The 18,411-nt window shown below is 44.6% G+C and overlaps 1 protein-coding gene across 1 annotated transcript in view; it reads right to left on the minus strand.

Annotated features, from left to right (window-relative positions):
- FRMD4B (FERM domain containing 4B) overlaps positions 1 to 18,411 on the minus strand; it is a 192,971-nt gene that overhangs the window by 136,402 nt on the left and 38,158 nt on the right. The window contains exon 2 of the mRNA XM_074957464.1: positions 5,872 to 6,008. The gene's annotated coding sequence lies outside the window, so the exon portion shown is untranslated. The remainder of the gene's footprint in view (positions 1 to 5,871; positions 6,009 to 18,411) is intronic.

Genomic DNA, 18,411 nt, shown 5'->3' on the forward strand with positions numbered 1-18,411 from the left:
AGGGGGTGTTAAGAGCACTCAGTACCTTCCAGGAGGCAACCAGCACCTTCAGAATGAGACTCAGAGCACAACTCATAAATGTGATTTAGGGTTTCACTGGAGGAATGGTAAGGGCATCATATAATTAGGCATTCTTCTAGTAAATCATGGCTGGTACTACCTAAACCTCAGTGTATGTGGAGGGAGGGGAATTAGCTAAATATAATTCAATTTTAGCCTGGCCATTGGTATATCAAATGTAAAAAACAAAAACAAAAACACAAGACTGAGAACACAGCAGTCACTGGAATACAATTCATGTTTCTATACTGATAAATTATGCAGTAGTCTCACACCAGGTACAATCGTAGAAGAGCACCATCTGTTTCCCAATATGGGAACTCACAGTGATGATAGAGGGGATTTACTTTCCTATTCCTTTCGGCATACTACAGAGCTGTAGTAATGCCACCCTAATGAATAGGTCTTGATGATGCTTCATACCATTGGAATATTGCAGGAGAGGCACATTTTCCAGCTGTTTACTCATCGTGCCAGAGCACATTCATATGAGCTGTTTCATCTCTAAATATTCCAAGGATTTCCATCAGTATTTCATTAAGAAACTGTCTCAATTATAATCATAGAAGAAAGAAAAAACAACAACCACCGTGAACAAGTCAAAGTTTCCAGTGTCTAATTTTTTAAACTGAGATTTGGGTGGGACCTGTGTGAATTAAAGACTAAATCCAGCACAGGAGAAAACACTCATTAATTTTAGGTTTCAGAGTAGCAGCCGTGTTAGTCTGTATTCGCAAAAAGAAAAGGAGGACTTGTGGCACCTTAGAGACTAACCAATTTATTTGAGCATAAGCTTTCGTGAGCTACAGCTCACTTCATCAGATGCATAAAAGTAGAAAATGCAGTGAGGATGTTTTTATATGCACAGATCATGAAAAAAAATGGGTGTTTATCACTTCAAAAGGTTCTCTCTCCCCCCACCCCACTCTCCTGCTGGTAATAGCTTATCTAAAGTGATCACTCTCCTTACAATGTGTGTGATAATCAAGGTGGGCCATTTCCAGCACAAATCCAGGGTTTAACAAGGGGGGGGAGGGGGAGGAGGAGGAAAAAACAAGGGGAAATAGGCTTGAATAGAGACTGGGAGTGGCTAAGTCATTATGCAAGGTAACCTAAGTTAATTGTATCCAATTTGCAAATGAATTACAATTCAGCAGTCTCTCGCTGGAGTCTGGTTTTGAAGTTTTTCTGTTGTAATATCGCAACTTTCATGTCTGTAATCGCGTGACCAGAGAGATTGAAGTGTTCTCCGACTGGTTTATGAATGTTATAATTTTTGACATCTGATTTGTGTCCATTTATTCTTTTATGTAGAGACTGTCCAGTTTGACCAATGTACATGGCAGACGGGCATTGCTGGCACATGATGGCATATATCACATTGGCGGATGTGCAGGTGAACGAGCCTCTGATAGTGTGGCTGATATTATCAGGCCCTGTGATGGTGTCCCCTGAATAGATATGTGGGCACAGTTGGCAACGGGCTTTGTTGCAAGGATAGGTTCCTGGGTTAGTGGTTCTGTTGTGTGGTATGTGGTTGCTGGTGAGTATTTGTTTCAGGCTGGGGGGTTGTCTGAAGGCAAGGACTGGCCTGCCTCCCAAGATTTGTGAGAGAGTGTTGGGTCATCCTTCAGGATAGGTTGTAGATCCTTGATAACGCGTTGGAGGGGTTTTAGTTGGGGGCTGAAGGTGACGGCTAGTGGTGTTCTGTTATTTTCTTTGTTAGGCCTGTCCTGTAGTAGGTGACTTCTGGGAACTCTTCTGGCTCTATCAATCTGTTTCTTCACTTCAGCAGGTGGGTACTGTAGTTGTAAGAATGCTTGATGGAGATCTTGTAGGTGTTTGTCTCTGTCTGAGGGATTGGAGCAAATGCGGTTGTATCGCAGAGCTTGGCTGTAGACGATGGATCGTGTGGTGTGGTCAGGGTGAAAGCTGGAGGCATGTAGATTGGAATAGCGGTCAGTAGGTTTCCGGTATAGGGTGGTGTTTATGTGACAATCGTTTATTAGCACTGTAGTGTCCAGGAAGTGGATCTCTTGTGTGGACTGGACCAGGCTGAGGTTGATGGTGGGATGGAAATTGTTGAAATCATGGTGGAATTCCTCAAGGGCTTCTTTTCCATGGGTCCAGATGATGAAGATGTCATCAATATAGCGCAAGTAGAGTAGGGGCTTTAGGGGACCAGAGCTGAGGAAGCGTTGTTTTAAGTCAGCCATAAACCAGCAGGAGAGTGGGGTGGGGGGGGAGAGAAAACCTTCTGTAGTGATAAAACACCCATTTTTTCATGGTTTCTGTGTATAAAAACATCTTCCGTATTTTCCACAGTATGCATCCGATGAAGTGAGCTGTAGCTCACGAAAGCTTATGCTCAAATAAATTGGTTAGTCTAAGGTGCCACAAGTACTCCTTTTCTTTTTGTGAATACAGACTAACACGGCTGTTACTCTGAAACCTGTCACTTTAGAGAAGCTATTACCAGCAGGAGAGTGGGGTGGGGGAGAGAAAACCTTTTGAAGTGATAAACACCCATTAATTTTAAGCTTTCAACTTTCATGTCTGCAGGATTCTGAAGGACCTCAGCTCGTAACTAAGCTACCTAGGACAGCGTGAGAAGAGATGGGGCTGAGGTTGCTATAACACCTAGCTTCTCTCCTTTCAATATTGCTCAAGTGAACACCATAGGACTAGCCAGCTGGCAGGGAATCAGACTTGAGTGCTACTGCATAGGTGAGCTGGGCCAGCAGATGGGCCAAGTATCTTCTGCCGCAAGGAGGGCTGAATGTGTTACTCTTTCTATTCCCACAGTGGAAGATGCTGGCTAGTAACTATGCTATTCATACAGCTCCCTCTGCTGGTCTAATGATAAAGTATACTTCTAAGGGATCGTGTGTAAAAGAAACCCCAAACCTTGGACCCATCCGAAGTCCCCACTTCTCTGTCTAGAACTAAGATGGTGAACTGTTCCTGCTAAAGGAGAGAGAATAAAGGGAGTGTAGCGCTCCGGTGAGTGTGTTACAAGTGTCCCGCTGTGGTGATCGGCAAAGGTGAGTCTGCAACAGCCCCAGAGAGTGCACTCTGGCTCTTCAGCTCAAGCCTAAATAGCTCCTGCTTTTAGCTGTGGGGTTCCTGGTTCAGTACCTGGTGTCTCAGCTAAGACAGTGACCAGAGAAGCACTTCAATTAAAATTCAAGGCAATACCAATCCCAAATCTTACCTGGGCTTGACTCTCACTAATGCTAGGTTAGATATCCACCTGACATTGCATTTCATTTAGAGCTGCAAGCTGGCTACTTTCCACAAAGTCTTCTCTAATGCTGCCTTTGTATCTCTGCCTAATTCTAAATGTGCCTTTTCTTCAGGCAGCCCCTTCTTCAAAGGCTTGAGGCTTCCACTCAGCCTTCAAGGGTACAGTTCCAGTGCATTTCAAAACCTGTGGCAGCAAGTCTCAGAGCCCAGGTGGACAGATTCAGGGGCTCATGCTAGGACACTACAACAGCAGCTCACATGTTTGGGCTCTGGTTTTGAAGCCCAGGCAGGAGGGTGGGTTTCAGAGCCCAAGCTCCAGCCCCAGCCCGAACATTTATACTGCAGTTTCAGCACCAAAGCGCGAGTGCCCAGGCTCAGATACTTTCTACTGAAGGTTTTAAACCACAGCGTAGATGTACCCAGGGTTAATCTGCTCCGGTGCCGTTTACACCCATCCTCATGCCTGATTTTAGAGTCAACTCTACCCTCAGCTATCCTAGCATACAGGAGAGAGACGGACAGATGGTCCAGCGGGGAAGGTACTAACCTGGAATGTGGGAGACCTGGCTTCAATTTACTGGCTCCACTACAGATTTCCTGTGTGACCCTGGACAAGTTGCTTGGGATCACACTGTCAAGGGCATTGGGCACCTTTAGATTGGAAAGTGGATTCTCTGACGAAGGACCTCAGAATTCAGTGCATCGTGAAGAGGTCAGTGGCTATCTTATCTTTTGCACAAGACTTCAGTTCCTTGTTGAACAGGGGTCATCTCACATGGAAACAAAGGAGAATCCGCACTGCAGATATTATTTGGTGTAGATGTATGTGACCCTTCGTGGAAACAACTGTCTGACTTTATCTTCACAGAGTGACGTCTTGTGTCCATACATGGGGTATACAGTCACTGTACTCCTGGCCTCCACTTTGCCTTGCCTCTCAATGTCTGCAGCAACTTCTGAAGTTTTAGAAGATTTTCTTCACTTGGGGAGGAAAACTATCCAGGCTGGAAGCTTGCAAGAGGAGACAATGGGAGAGACAGTCTTCCCCCAGTGCGGCCTCCCTTCACCACTCACATGACCTAAAGGGGCCAGAAAGCTGCCCTAAGTGAGCAATTGCGGGGCTCCCCCTAAAGTAGGGAAATTCCTGGAGCATGAGAAGCGGAAAAGCACCTTATGCTTCAGTGACCTGAAGGCAGCAGGACAGCCGCCGGGGACTTTTGCAACCAGAATAGAGGAAAGCTACCTCTAATTTATGCTGGGGCCAGCTCAGCCCCTGGTTACCCTCTGGATCAGGCATTTTTCATCTGTTTTTGCTCCCTCCTCAGCCCTGTGGAAAATGTAGCTTGGTGGGACCCAAGAACCGCACCCAAAGTTTTCGAAGGGCACGGGAACTCGCTCATTAGAAGTGCAAGAACAAAATAGAGACTAGAATTTTGTAATTCCTGTAGGACCCACAGAAGTCAGATAGTCCGACCTCTCTAAACTCTGATTTTTCTCTTCTGGCTCTTTTATTTGAGTTTTACATATGGGTACGTCTTCCTCTTTCAGCTATGGAGCTATGTCCAAAGTCAGTAGGCAGGGGTCCCCCCCAAATGACACCCACTTTCCCTACCTAAATACTCTACCCTCATTTGATATCATGGCTGCGTTCCAATAATGAACACAATATACCTACCTGGAGAGAATACAGAATAATTAAGAAAACCAGCATCACTTTGTAGTAAATTACTAACTACAGTCTCCTGTCTTCATACAGGAGGAAAGAAAATTTCCAGCATTTATGAGCACATTTTGTACAGGCTGTCTTTTGATCTATGAGAATAATTTTCTATGTTTTGTTCTGCATCTTTAAAATCTACATTAATTCCCATGTGCGTTTGGGGGGAGGCAGAGTGAATTGATGCTCTTTGTTGCATATCTGATTTAATGCACATAAGCCCAGAACAAGATAACAGATCGCTAGGATTTCAACACTGTATAACTATACTGAAGCAGAGGCTGGTCTCAATACAAACTCAATATATTTTTTGCATCACAGAACACAGGAAGCAGCCACTGGCCCCGTTCCTGGCCTCACTGAGAGCAACGGCAAACCTTGATTTCACTGGGACTACAGGGCAATTTTCTGCAAACTTAAAGACTCACTAGGTCGATTTTCCACATTTCCCCCCCAATGTGGATTAATCCACAATCCTCTGAGTGCACAGAGAAACATATCATGCATGCCACTTTACACGGCAAGAAATCACACCAACCCTTGTTGTGGGTAGCATCATTACACCCGTTTGTGCTTTGCTGCATTTCACCGACAGCTGCCTTATTACGACAAGCATTACTGGAATCCAGGGAACGTGGTCACCCACTTCACCATGCGCTCCTAGAAGGATCCTGTATCACTGACTCGCCCGAATGATGGACTAATATGAAATGCCTGGCTTGGACTATTAGATTTTCAGAACTTCTCTTGTATCTCTAGCTTAATAACCTTTTTTCTTCATTGGTGATCACATCACTGACATGATACCATAGGCCTTTACAAGGTGAAGGTTTTGTATTGGTTCCTACCTTTATTTCGGGCACAGCCTTCCGTCTCTATTTAATCCTCTCTGTAATATCCTTCAGTTTTCCATTACTATGCACCGATTTCATCCTTCTAAGTCTTTCATGCCTTCCTCTGCTCTAGCCAGATCCTTCATGAAGCGCTACAGCAAAGACGACAAAATTTCAATTTTTCTTCAGGGGGGAAAAAAACCTCATCCACCCTCCCAATGTGCCGTTTTCAGTTCATTCCTGAAACTCTCCAGAACAACCCTCCCCATCTGAGACTGGCAATAACCAGCTATGTACTACAGATTAGAGTGGTATATAAAACGAGCGTTACTGCTAAAATATTTCTACCCAAATGAAACAGTGCCATTGTTCCCTGTTAACGTCCCCGAGTGGTCTGCAGTCCAGCATTTTCTCCGGCTGTATGTTTCAGTTCATTGGAGATACAAAGCCAGATTTGCTTAATGTCTTTTAACTTCATCTATGCACAGTTCTTTACTCCACTTCATGCATTAATCTAATGGAACAGAAATGTACATGTTAGCTAATTACAGAAGTCAAAACTAAGCAGATCCCTTAAAGAAACATGTCCTGCCTAAATTTAGTAACACTGGTTATGAAAACAGAAGCAGGATGGGTAAAGAGGCACTTGACAAGCAGTTCCTTAAACCAGGACACTACCCAATTTCTAGCCTACTGTTCTTCAAAAGGCCAACAGCACCAACAGACACTTGAAACCACCACCTGTGCATCAGACTATCCAAGTTGCCACTCTCCATAATGCCACTACATCTCGTGTCCCCTTCCCACATTCAAGTATCTCTACCTCAGGTTTTTGTAATGCCCATTTTCCTTTACAATCAAAAGCTACTCTAACAGTAGCAACAGCAAGTTTCCTAGTAAGGTATCTTAGCATCTCTGGCTCTTCTCCAGTTACAGAAATCTCTGCTTGGGGTAGGGTTTTTTGGCCAGGAGCTGTCATGACTCTTACATGTTAAGCTCTCAGGCCAGGTCTACTCTACAGAGACAAGAACATCTGGCCCACCAAAAAAATATAGACTACAGCCATAACCCACAAAAGACTTATTTACGTGGAATCGCATCGAGTTCAAGTTACTGGATCCGATCCTTTAGCTCAGGCAGTCACATCCCATTCTTCAATGACTTCCCTGGGGCTCCATGTGGGCAAAAGTGTCTATGATGGCAAATCACTTTGCAGGAGGAGAACTTTACAGGGCAAAGCTGTCCTCTAAGATGTGTGTGGAGGGCTATCACTAAACCACACTGTGGCACATCTCGGAGCAGAATATCAGACTTAAGGTCCACCCCTGCTACTCCTAGAGTATTTTACTTTTAAAAACTGAACCCACAATTGCCCGTCAAGATCTCAGAGGAGTATTTTGCCCTTAGCAGGAGGGTGTGAAGTCAAGTCAATGAGCGTTTTGCTGTCTCCTTTAATGAGAGCAGTATAAGGTGCTAGAATAAATTCCAGATTTTCAATGTACAAATTGATTCAACGGAGACTTTCAAGCTTCTTCACTATAAATGAAATTTCGTTATAACAGAGTTTATTGTAAGCAAGTTACACTGTCCTTGGAGAAGACTATGTAGTATTAATTATAACGCAGTTTAAAATGGATTGAAGTACACCTATTGGTCAAAATGTTTTAAGAGTGTGTAATCTAAGACCACTACATTCTCATTTCCTTTTCTCCATGTTATTTTATTTAAGGTAGCCATCTGTACACTAGAGGGCAGACTGTACAAAAAACCAGCTTTCACTGTTCAGAGCATTTTGCAATCAAAACAGCCCAACACTGATAGTCATTTCTATCTGGGGTGCAGTAAAAAATGGCTCACAGACCAGAAGGGACTGCACAGCTAATATTCCGATGTAGTGCTATATTTAAATACATTATTTTGTAAATTAGACAGGTCTCGCTTTTCATATTTTATGGCCTATTCTCTGTTCTGGATGCCTGCAGTACTAGATGCACTAAGTCCTCTATTCTGCAATTGGATTCACGTGGACAGATCACTAAACCGATGCACAGCCTCACTGAAGGCAATCAGGCTCAGTGTGCCCTCAATGGTTTGCTTACACTGCTGTCTGATTTCAGGATTGGGGTCTAAACTGATTTTGTAAAGAAGGACATGGCCACAAAAGAAAATATAGGGTGTTCAAGGTATTCTTCCCTTGAATAGATCACAAATCTTAAGTCTAAAAATTCTTCATTTTAATTTGACCCCAGGGGTAATTTACCACCCTTGCTGTTTTCAAAATATTTCCATCAAGTTTAAAGTCTGATTCACCTCTATACACTCATATCATTATAAAGATACAATCTACTAACCATGTGAAACTTATTAGGAGTCTCAGCTTCATTCCTCAGTCATTTTAACTGTTAACATGCATCACAATGATTTTTTCCAGCTTTTTATTGTTAAAAAGTGTGCTGGCACACTGAGGCACTTACACTGAATTGATATTTATAATAAATTGATACTTACAATGTTGATAAACTTATTTTTACTTCACAAATAAATATTTGAACTCTGTGCCCCTTAAATCGCAGAAAGAAGCAGACTGAATGTCACACATTCTACCCTGTTACAAGGTTAGCCTCAAGCAATTAAACTACATTAAAGAACTCATCAAGCTTAGTATTACATGAGGTCACTGTTTTTGAGACCCTGCAGCTTCCCATATGCATAGGGTGAATGAAAAATTTTCAGCCACAAATCAGGATTTCCTATTATTTTAGCTCTACTTGCTTATGGATTTTCACTCAAAAATATATTGGAAAAAGGAAGCCATTTTGAACTAAATAAAGATCATTACACTTAACAGTCAGAATATAGACAGCACAAATTTTGGAGCTTAATTTTTGGACTTCAGTCATTGGGGTTGCAATTAGCCTGTATAGAATTTTAAAATGTGTATTGAGTTTTAAAAGAATACCACAAAAATAAGCAAGCAATGAGCGCTGCTGGTCATGGATAAAAGCTGGACAAGGGGAAAGGGTACTCTTAGAAACGACAACAGTGGAATGTTACAAGGATTAAGTCCAATCCTTCTCCTGCCAAAATCAATAGCAAAATTCTCATGGAGATAGGCGAGAGAAGAAATATTAGTCACAGACAGTGATTACCAAAGCATTTCTGTTATAATCTGTTGGGCCGGATTCATTCCTAGTCAGTCCAACTTTACCTTTCTGCATCTCCATTGATTTCAGTGAAGTTACAGCAGTGTAAAACTGGACTAATGCAGCGATAAGGCCCTACTTTTGACCATCCACAATTTCCCTAAAGTTTCACCTACGGGGGATGGGGCTTTCCAGGCCTCCCCTCTGCTTGAAGGTGAACTGTTCTGGGATGTCTGAGCAAAACCTCTTCAAGCCGTTTTAAAATACAAGAGTGAGATACAATTTTCCCTTTATTTAAAAAAAAAAAAATTCTGATCTTTCTTGGATGAACTCTGTACATCCTAATATCCAAAGACCTCTAGTAGGGTACAGAAAAAACTAGCATGCTATACATTGCATAATAATTACAAGATAATTAATTAGTGCAAGATTCACAAATGTACTAATAACTTTCCAGGTTCTTAAATCTACCCCATGGGAAGAATTCCCCTATTCTCACCAGAAGAGCAAAGAAGGTGAAGAAATTTCTAAAGAGACCTGCTAGCTGGGCTTCCAAGAGCTGTTATTTTTAGCCAGTTTTCCATTTCTATCTCATATTCATTTAATTACAAGAGTTGACAATACAATATACTGTTGCAGTAAAGGGCTAAATCCAAAGCTGGTGTAAATCTGCATAGCCCCATTGAAGTCAATGAGGATCTGATCAAATGACCAAACACAATTTCTGAAAGTTTGTTTGTTTGTTTTCTAAAAATATATATTGTGACAAAGTTCCTCCTCCACCTTGGTGGATCTTGCACTTATTGGTGGATTTGCTCACCTTGGAGCTTCATGGCAGCCCTCAGTTTGGCCGTTTTCGTGAATCCACAGTCCAGGTCAGCTCCTCCTGTGTCTGACCAGGAGTTGGAAGGTTTGGGGGGAACCCGGGCCCGCCCTCTACTCCGAGTTCCAGCCCAGGGCTCTGTGGACTGCAGCTGTCTAGAGTGCCTCCTGGAACAGCTGTGCGACAGCTACAACTCCCTGGGCTATTTCCCCATGGCCTCCTCCCAACCTCTTCTTTATCCTCACCATAGGACCTTCCTCCTGGTGTCTGATAATGCTTGTACTCCTCAGTCCTCCAACAGTATGCGTTCTCGCTCCCAGCTCCTCACACGCGCACCACAAACTGAAGTGATCTCCTTTTTAAACCCAGGTGCCCCGATTAGCCTACCTTAATTGATTCTAGCAGCTTCTTGATTGGCTGCAGGTGTTCTAATCAGCCTCTCTGTCTTGTTTCCAGAAGGTTCCTGATTGTTCTGGAACCTTCTCTGTTACCTTACCCAGGGAAGAGGGACCTACTTAACTTGGGATTAATATATCTGCCTTCTATCACTCCATGGAGCCATCTGGCCCGACCCTGTCACAATATATAATAGGATTTGGTTGTTAGCCTGCCAGACACATTAACTTAGCAGGAGAAAACTATTCCTACTGAGTTATAACCATATTGTCTCCACAGAACAGTGTTATACACTTGCCAAATGGTGTTTTGCTAACCAGGCACACCACAGATGTACAGCAATACACTAGTAGTGAAGTCAAAGAAAAAGCTCTTGTTCTGTCATATGTGGACACATATTCAGAGGTATAGAAATTGGACGTCTAACAGAAGTGGAAAAGATTGTCATTGCTCACAATGACTGCCTTGGGTCTGCTGTGTCACGTAAGATGCTTAGCGTACAACGGTAGTCACAGAGGGGTTGTTCCTGCTAACACTCTCTCATGTGCATAATCCTTCTTCACATAAGCAGGCCCATTAAATTCAGTGGGACTATCGGAGTGACAACTAATCACACAAGTGAGAGTTTTCAAGATCAGCACTTAAAAGCTGAAGTCTGCCCTCAGTTATAACCTCTGCAACCCCCAATAAGGAGATGCGGAAATATACTTACATACACAGAGAGAAAAAAAAACAAACGCTCTGACAGAGTTAGATTAACCAAAACTTTCAGGACTTGCATGCACGCAAACAAAAGGGAAGTCTTTCTTCACACAACACACAGTCAACCTGTGGAACTCTTTGCTATGAAGGGCAAGACTATAACAGGGTTCAAAAAAGAACTAGATCAGTTCATGGAGGATAGGTCCATCAATGGCTATTAGCCAAGAGACGCAAGAGACACCATCCCTGCCTGTTTGCCAGAAGCTGGGAATGGGCAACAGGGGATGGATCACTTGATGATTATCTGTCCTGTTCATTCTCTCTGGGGCACCTGGCATTGGCCACTGTCAGAAGACAGGATACTGGGCTAGATGGACCTTTGGTCTGACCTATGCCCGTTCTTATGTTATGTTGACTGCATGGCTCTTGTTATCAGCCCCGTAATAGGATACAGAGCATCGCTCCTCTATATCAACAGTGCAAAGCCTGTCCTGGACAGCAGCTACCTAATGTATTACCATCAGAGGACAGTTCAATGGTGATAAAGAAATGTCTTGGTCTGAGTCCAGGTCCTAGTACACAGACACAGAAGTCAGGGCACTGGTACTAACAGAGACACGCTGTATCCTCTCAGAAGGGTCAAGGTTTGAATGGACGCAGACCCAACTCATCCCCGGTACAAGATACTCTAGGACAAAATACCCAATTCCATACTACTGAAGACAACAGGAGTTTTGCGATCAACTTCAGTGGGGGGTAGGATCAAGCCCAAACTGATGATTTCAGTCTCTGAGGCTATAAATCTGGCACTAAATTAACCTAATAAATAGAAAGATTTGGGACACTAACTTGTCTGCTAGCTCCAAGTTTCACTTCTAGCTTCTTAAAACAATACTGAACTCCCCATATGGGCTCTCCTCAGGCAGTTTCAGCGAGATGACTCCAATTTTCCAGCTCAACGGAAGATAACTTGCGCTCAAACAGCTGGCATTGGAGGGGATGCTTCAGGTTTTGTAGCCCCACTTGATCTTGATCTTTGTAGCCCCACTTGTGCGTAGACTCGCCAACTTCAGTGCAGAGTTGATTAAGGCTAAACCATATAGGCCAGGGCTGATCACCAGGTGGTAGGTGCTTGACTAGGGGGAGCCGGAGAGCACAGGCTATAGGGTCATTCTCTATCCTTGCTTGCCACCCAAACTGACAAGGGTTCGGTTGTGGCAGTGTGGGGGGTTTAATGGTGGAAAGAAAACTTTGTTGCGACTTCAGTCAACTCAGCATTGGTGTTAGACCATATAGCGGAGGTCTTGCATCTGTGCATTGCTTGACTCTGCTAGCAACTTTCCAGTGTACATCAGGAAGAGCAACACCTGCGAAGGTGTAAAGGCTGTTGATGTGGGTAGGCTTAAGGCATCCTGTAATATAGCAGCAGGAGGTCTTTAGTAGAGGGTCTAGCATGCAAGGGGATCGTGTCCCCACTGTACAAGTGTATTCAGCAGAGGAGCAGCAAAATGCTGGTGCTCATGGAGTGAAAGGGTCTGCGCACCCCACTTTGATATAGCCAACTTGCCGAGAACGTTGTTTTGTCTGCCAACCTAGGCTTTAGTTTTCTCAACGTGGGCTCTAAAGGCGCACAATGAGTTGATGCTGCGTTCGTTACCCCTCCCATATGCAGGGGTCACAGAGCACAGTCACCGACCTGGAGTCAGCGGCAACATAGCTAGCCACAGAGCTGGGCATGCAGCGATCTCTGAGGAGGCGCACAGCACAAGGAGAGATGCCCTCTGTGCATTTCACCAAAGACGCCCGGCTCCCCTCTTCTTTCCAGGGCACAGCCATGGCCCTGCCACATAATGGGAGGAATACAGCCCAGCAGTGGCACTCTTTGCACCATGAGGCTTTTCAGTGGCCTGGTTCTCTTCCAGGGTCTTTTCATGTGGGAAGGAAACATGGGGCCCAGTCTATTTAACCAGGCACCCAGCTTTCTCATTCATTTCAGTTAGTTTATTGCTCTGTAACATTCAGCCAGTTCAACCTGCTGTTTCTCTCTCTCTCTCTCTCACACAGTTATTAAGAATTTGTACACCGTACATTTTATGGGTCAAGTTCTCTGTGGGCTTATAGGCTCGGTGCAACCCAACTGGCTCAGTTCCCATGACCCAGGATGCAAGGCAGAACAGCATTAGGCCTCAAGCATCGACTGCAGTACCATCTGTCAATGACGAGGCTCGGTGTGCTATCACGGCAGTTACAACTGAGGCATGGCACTTTGGTCACGAACAAATTAAGCAAAACAAATACACAATAGCGTTCAGCCTTGTTGATAGCATTTTGGTTAGGGTTGCCAATTTAGTAATATATAAAAACTGGATACTCCAGCAGGAGTGCTGGAACCTCCTCTGCCCTGCCCTTCCTCCTGCAGCCCTGCCCCGCCTTGTCCCCCGGGCCACACCCCTGCCCCACCCCTTCTCCCAGGCCTCACCGCTGCCCTGCCTCTTCCCCGGAGGCTCCACCTCTGCCCACCCCTTCCTCCTGAGGTCCCACCCTCCGTTCACTCCTCTTTCCCCCATGACTCACTGCTCTTCCCCTCCCTCCGTGTGGGTTGGGAAGGACTCGTCTGCAGAGCAGGGGCTGGGAGCTGCAGCCACACAATGCAGACTGGAAGCATTGGGGTGGCGACTGAGTAGGGGTGGCGCGGGTGAGGACTCGGTGCCTCACTGCCTCTGGTAACCAGACTTCGGGTGACCGGTCAGTAGATCTGACCTGACACTGTTAGGTCCCCTTTTCGACTGGACTTTCCAGTCAAAAACTAGCCACCTGGCCATCCAACCTGATGCAGAAATTAGTGAGTGAAATGCTATGTTCTGTGTTACTCAGGAGGTCAGACTAGATTACCATGATGGTCCTTTCTGGTCTTGACATGTATAATCCTGCAATGAGCTCTGTGTTGGTGCAGGGGTCTGCCTGGGGATCCAGGCCTAACGGTCTGCAAGGGAAACACAGTGAAAATTATTTTACAGAGTGCTGAGAGAGACTAGGCAATATCTTCTATTGGATCAACTTCTGTTGGGGGAAGGGAGAAACTCTCAAGCTACACAGAGCTCTTCTTCAGGTCTGGGGAAGGCAGCTGAGTGTCAAACAGAGTCCCCTCAAATGCACACAGAAACAAAGATTTTAAAAACAGCCTCAGAATTTCCCCACTCCTCTCTAGAACCTCTTCCAGGCGTGTGAACCTTCTCACTTAGAACAACAGTAAGCCAAGTAGTTTCAGGCAGAAGCGGGATATTCAGGTTGAGTGTCCACTTAATGTAAACATTAATATGAGACCCTTGAAAGATCTGCTCATTCTTCCCTCAAGCAAACAGCTGCAGTTTCACTTCTCCATGTCACCCCAGGCCAAATTCAGCCGTGATGTAATTCCATGGACTCTGGTGGAGTTACATAAGGAATTAATTTGGTACAGTGAATTGAAAAGACTGGCGACTCACTACCCTTGTGATAGGCTGCAGGACACTACTGGTGTGCAAAGGATTAACCTCAGCTCAGCTTCCCTCTCTTCTTGCACTGGGGCTTAGGCAGAAGTGCAACAAGAATGATTCCTCAGGAGACAGAAGTAGGGAGAACAGCTTCCGGGAGGTCCGACTCACAAGCCAAGCCAGCTGGGGACCGGGTTGAACCCCAGCCGGTGGAGACTTTTCTGTTTGCTTTTGGATTCTGCTAAATCGTTTTGGTTTTGAGTAATAGTCACTCACCCGGAAAGAAGAGACCTTGATGACGAAAACTGCCGAGTCATTCCACCAGTTTACAAGTCCCTTGACTTCAACTAAGTTCTTTCATTTGGAATCCAGCTCAAAAGCAGCAGCCCGGTTTTTAAAACCCTTTAATGGCTTGTTCTAGCCAACATCGAACACACCTGGCCACTCATTCTCTCCCTCCTAGTTTGGTGTGATGCGATATCCCTGATTGGGTCCTGGCAGCAGGGATCAAACCTGAGACATCTGGATCGAAGTATGAGCATCTACTTACTGCCCGCGCTGGGAGAGCCAGCCATCAGCCAGCCCTAGAACAGAGTCAACCTCTCAATGTGGCCCAGCCACCACTAGATGGGGGACAGATCACCACCCTGAATGAGCGTGGATTATATTAGTGCCGTTAGCTTCTGATCTGTTACACTGTCTTGCTAGGTGTGTACTCAGGGCAGCTTGCACTTTCTGCCATTTGCATCACTGTAGCGTGGCTATGCTACTTTTAGCACATGAGCTGGAGAAGAGCTAGCAAGGTGGGAAGGTCCCAGAGCCCAGTGTAGCCTGAACGTCTACACTGCAATTAAACAGCCCCTTAGCCCAAGCCATTGGCATGGGCCAATGGTGGGTTTTTAATTGCAGCACAGACATACTGTGAGAATTCTGCCTTAAATGGCCAATATACCCCATTACATCTCCTATCTGAAGGATCTGGTACTGGCCACTGTCAGAAACAGATAAACAGAAGGACCACTGGTTTGATCCAGTCTGGCAATCCCAGTATTCTGAAATCTGCCCAACAACACTGTACATGCTTAAATATACTGAGCTGAATTCCGATCCCAGTACGCTGGCACAAACCACTTACATCAGAGTAGCACAGACCAGAATTTGGGCTCTTTGGATACGTTCCAACTAAATTCTTGCTGAAATCAATAGGAGCTGTATATGCATCCAAGAGCTACTCCTTTTAAAAACAGTTTGTTTTTTTCCCCGAAATAAGTCATATTTGACAACTTCATAACCCATTTACCAGATACATCTTGGGCTATTCATTTAAACACTGGCATTACAGAGCATCATCTCATGATCTGTTTCAAAAGCAACTGCTCTTGGTATCCAAGCGTTCAGAAACCACATCATTTAAAGTGGTTTGAAGACCACCCACCTGCTGTTCCTCTTGAAGCAGATTCATATTTGAGCTAAGTCTCAAAGGCAGATATCATCCCTTGTGTGAATAGGAATGAGTTTATCCTCTGGATAAACGCGAATGCATTTTGGAAACAAAGTTTACATGCCAAGCTAAACTAGAAAGAAATCCTGGTTACAAAATAATATAACAATACTTAGGTAGTTTGTTTTTCATAAGCAGATCTCGAAGAGCTTTACAAAAGAGGCAAGTATCACTAACTGAGGCACAAAGAGGTGAAGTGTCTTGCCCATATTCTCCCAGCAGGCCAGTGGCTGAGCTGGGATTAGAATCTAGGTTTCCCAAATCCCAGGCCAGCGCTGTGCCTACTAGGCCATGCTGTTTCCCAACAAGTAGAACAGTTTGCTATTCATAAGAATGTATTTCATTTTATTTTCTGTAGTAATCCGGTATTCAGTGCTCATTTTGTTATTCTCATTGCATACTAATTGCACCAAAATATTTTAGTAAATAATTTCTCTCTAGCCCATTTAATAATTTCTGCCTAATTATTGGCTTTTACCTTTCAGATGATTAGCATGGAGCCATGGTTCAGCTGTAACAGCTCATAATTTCACAAACGTTTGGAAACAAAAAGGATCGGAGGGGACAAAGCAACCACATACATTCGCATCACCCGGCTCATTTGACTTCAGAACTCCTCTTTCTAAGCGTATAAATTATTCTACTCTAGTTTCAGTGATTTGACTTAAAATTTTATCTCCTGCTACTAGAGAGCTCATTCGTGACAGGCATCAGAATAATTTATACTATACTTGGACTTGCTAAAAAAGGAGTAAACTGGAATTGTTAAACAAAAAGTTATACTCACTTAGGATCTAATCTTATGCCATTGAGATCAACGGGAGCTTTGCCATCAAATTAAATGACAGCACGATACAGCCCTTACCTGGCATGACAATTTGGCAGATTAATGCTGCATCCTGCCAAACCCTCTGTTCTTCCAAGCAGACCTACTCCTTTTACCATTATTTAGCTCCACTCTGTGGGCACAGCTGCAAAAAATTCAAACCCCTTTGGCATTTGTTCTCAAGATACAAACATCAAAGGTCCCGCTGACCTTAAAGCTGAAATATCTGCTGAAGCTACAAGTCACCGGCCTAGCAGCTCAGCACTCAGATACCAGCAGGGAGAGCATGATAAAATACCTGCCTGTCTTGTTTATCGGTCTGTCTGTCCAGTCTATAAGGGATCAGTTGTGCAATCCCATCTAGGCCAATGGAGAATACAAGAGTTTCCAGGACGCTGGAAGTGCCACAGATCCATAGTTAGAAATGAAATTCTTTTCCCGCTAAAATGAGAAGCTACGCTATGGGATGAAGGAGCTCCTCTATTTTCTGTTAAATCTAATTTTTACTCCACTTTATGAAGAGACTGCTAGCAAAGAACCAGCCTGCCTTCCTCCCTGCCAGATGCATCTTTATCACATGGAAGGGGGTCAGGGAGGGAAGCTATTCATTTTTCAGAACCAGCTCTGTGTGTGTATTCATCCAATGCTTGGAGATCCAGATTTACAGCACCTGAGTGTTTAGTCTATGGGAACTAGATGTAAGATTTTGTCAGCACTTCACGACAAACTTTGCGCTGTGTGCAATGTTCCATACCACAGGCACCAAGCTGAAATCTTTCATACAGTTGCACAGAATTATTTTTCCAAACAAAAATTAAAAGACAAAAAATAATGAGCTTGACGACACTTGTTTTATGGATGATTCAACAACATGATGGCACTTAGCACATTTAATTTTCAAAGCATTTTTTAAACTGCTTCTCACAACCCTCCTGAAAGGTAGAGCAATAATTACCGCTGTTTTCCTGAAACGTTAAGTGACTTGCCCAAGTCCATTCCAGCCGTTATTGTCAGGGTAGCGTTTTCACCCCAGGAGTTCTTCCCACCTACGCTTGTGCTCACATTAAGCTGCCCCTCTCTTTTACGGATCATTATTATTCCACTTTTTTTCTGTTCATAGCCCCTTGCAAACAGAGTGCCAGATCCTCCTTTTATACTCTGGCCCCCTTCACATCAATTCACACGGCAGAAAGGGCTGGAGAGCTTCCAGGATTTTCCCAGCTGGCTAAGAGCAGGTGTAGCTGGCTCCTAAGCCACTACTTCTGCAGTCTCCAGTGTAGGTGCTAGGGCAGGAAGGGTTGTGACTAGAGAGCAGCTGCTCTCAACTAGCACACTGCCCCTCTGGGCGAAAACCAGCCATACACATTCTACAGCAGCTCCTTTGGCTGCTCTAGCGCACGAGAGCCAGTACAGAACTGATCCCAAGATCAGGGAATCACCCAGCAGACAGTTGGGTGCAGCTGAGAATCTGGCCCAGTATCTAAAAATCTTTAAGTAGGGTAAATCCTGCCCCTTCTGCTGCATGCAAGAGGCTCCCGCTGAGCATGGGGAGCGGTGGAATCTGGGCAGCCAGACTGGTGGTGCACACTCTGTCCAGTAGCAGCGTGAGCTCAGGCAGTAGCAAGAGGGGTTAGCCACCCAGAGTACAAAACCACCCGGAGGTACCGACTCAGGGTAGCTAGCCCAAACCG

Source organism: Natator depressus, chromosome 7, assembly GCF_965152275.1.
Source record: "Natator depressus isolate rNatDep1 chromosome 7, rNatDep2.hap1, whole genome shotgun sequence".
Lineage (NCBI taxonomy): Eukaryota > Metazoa > Chordata > Testudines > Cheloniidae > Natator > Natator depressus.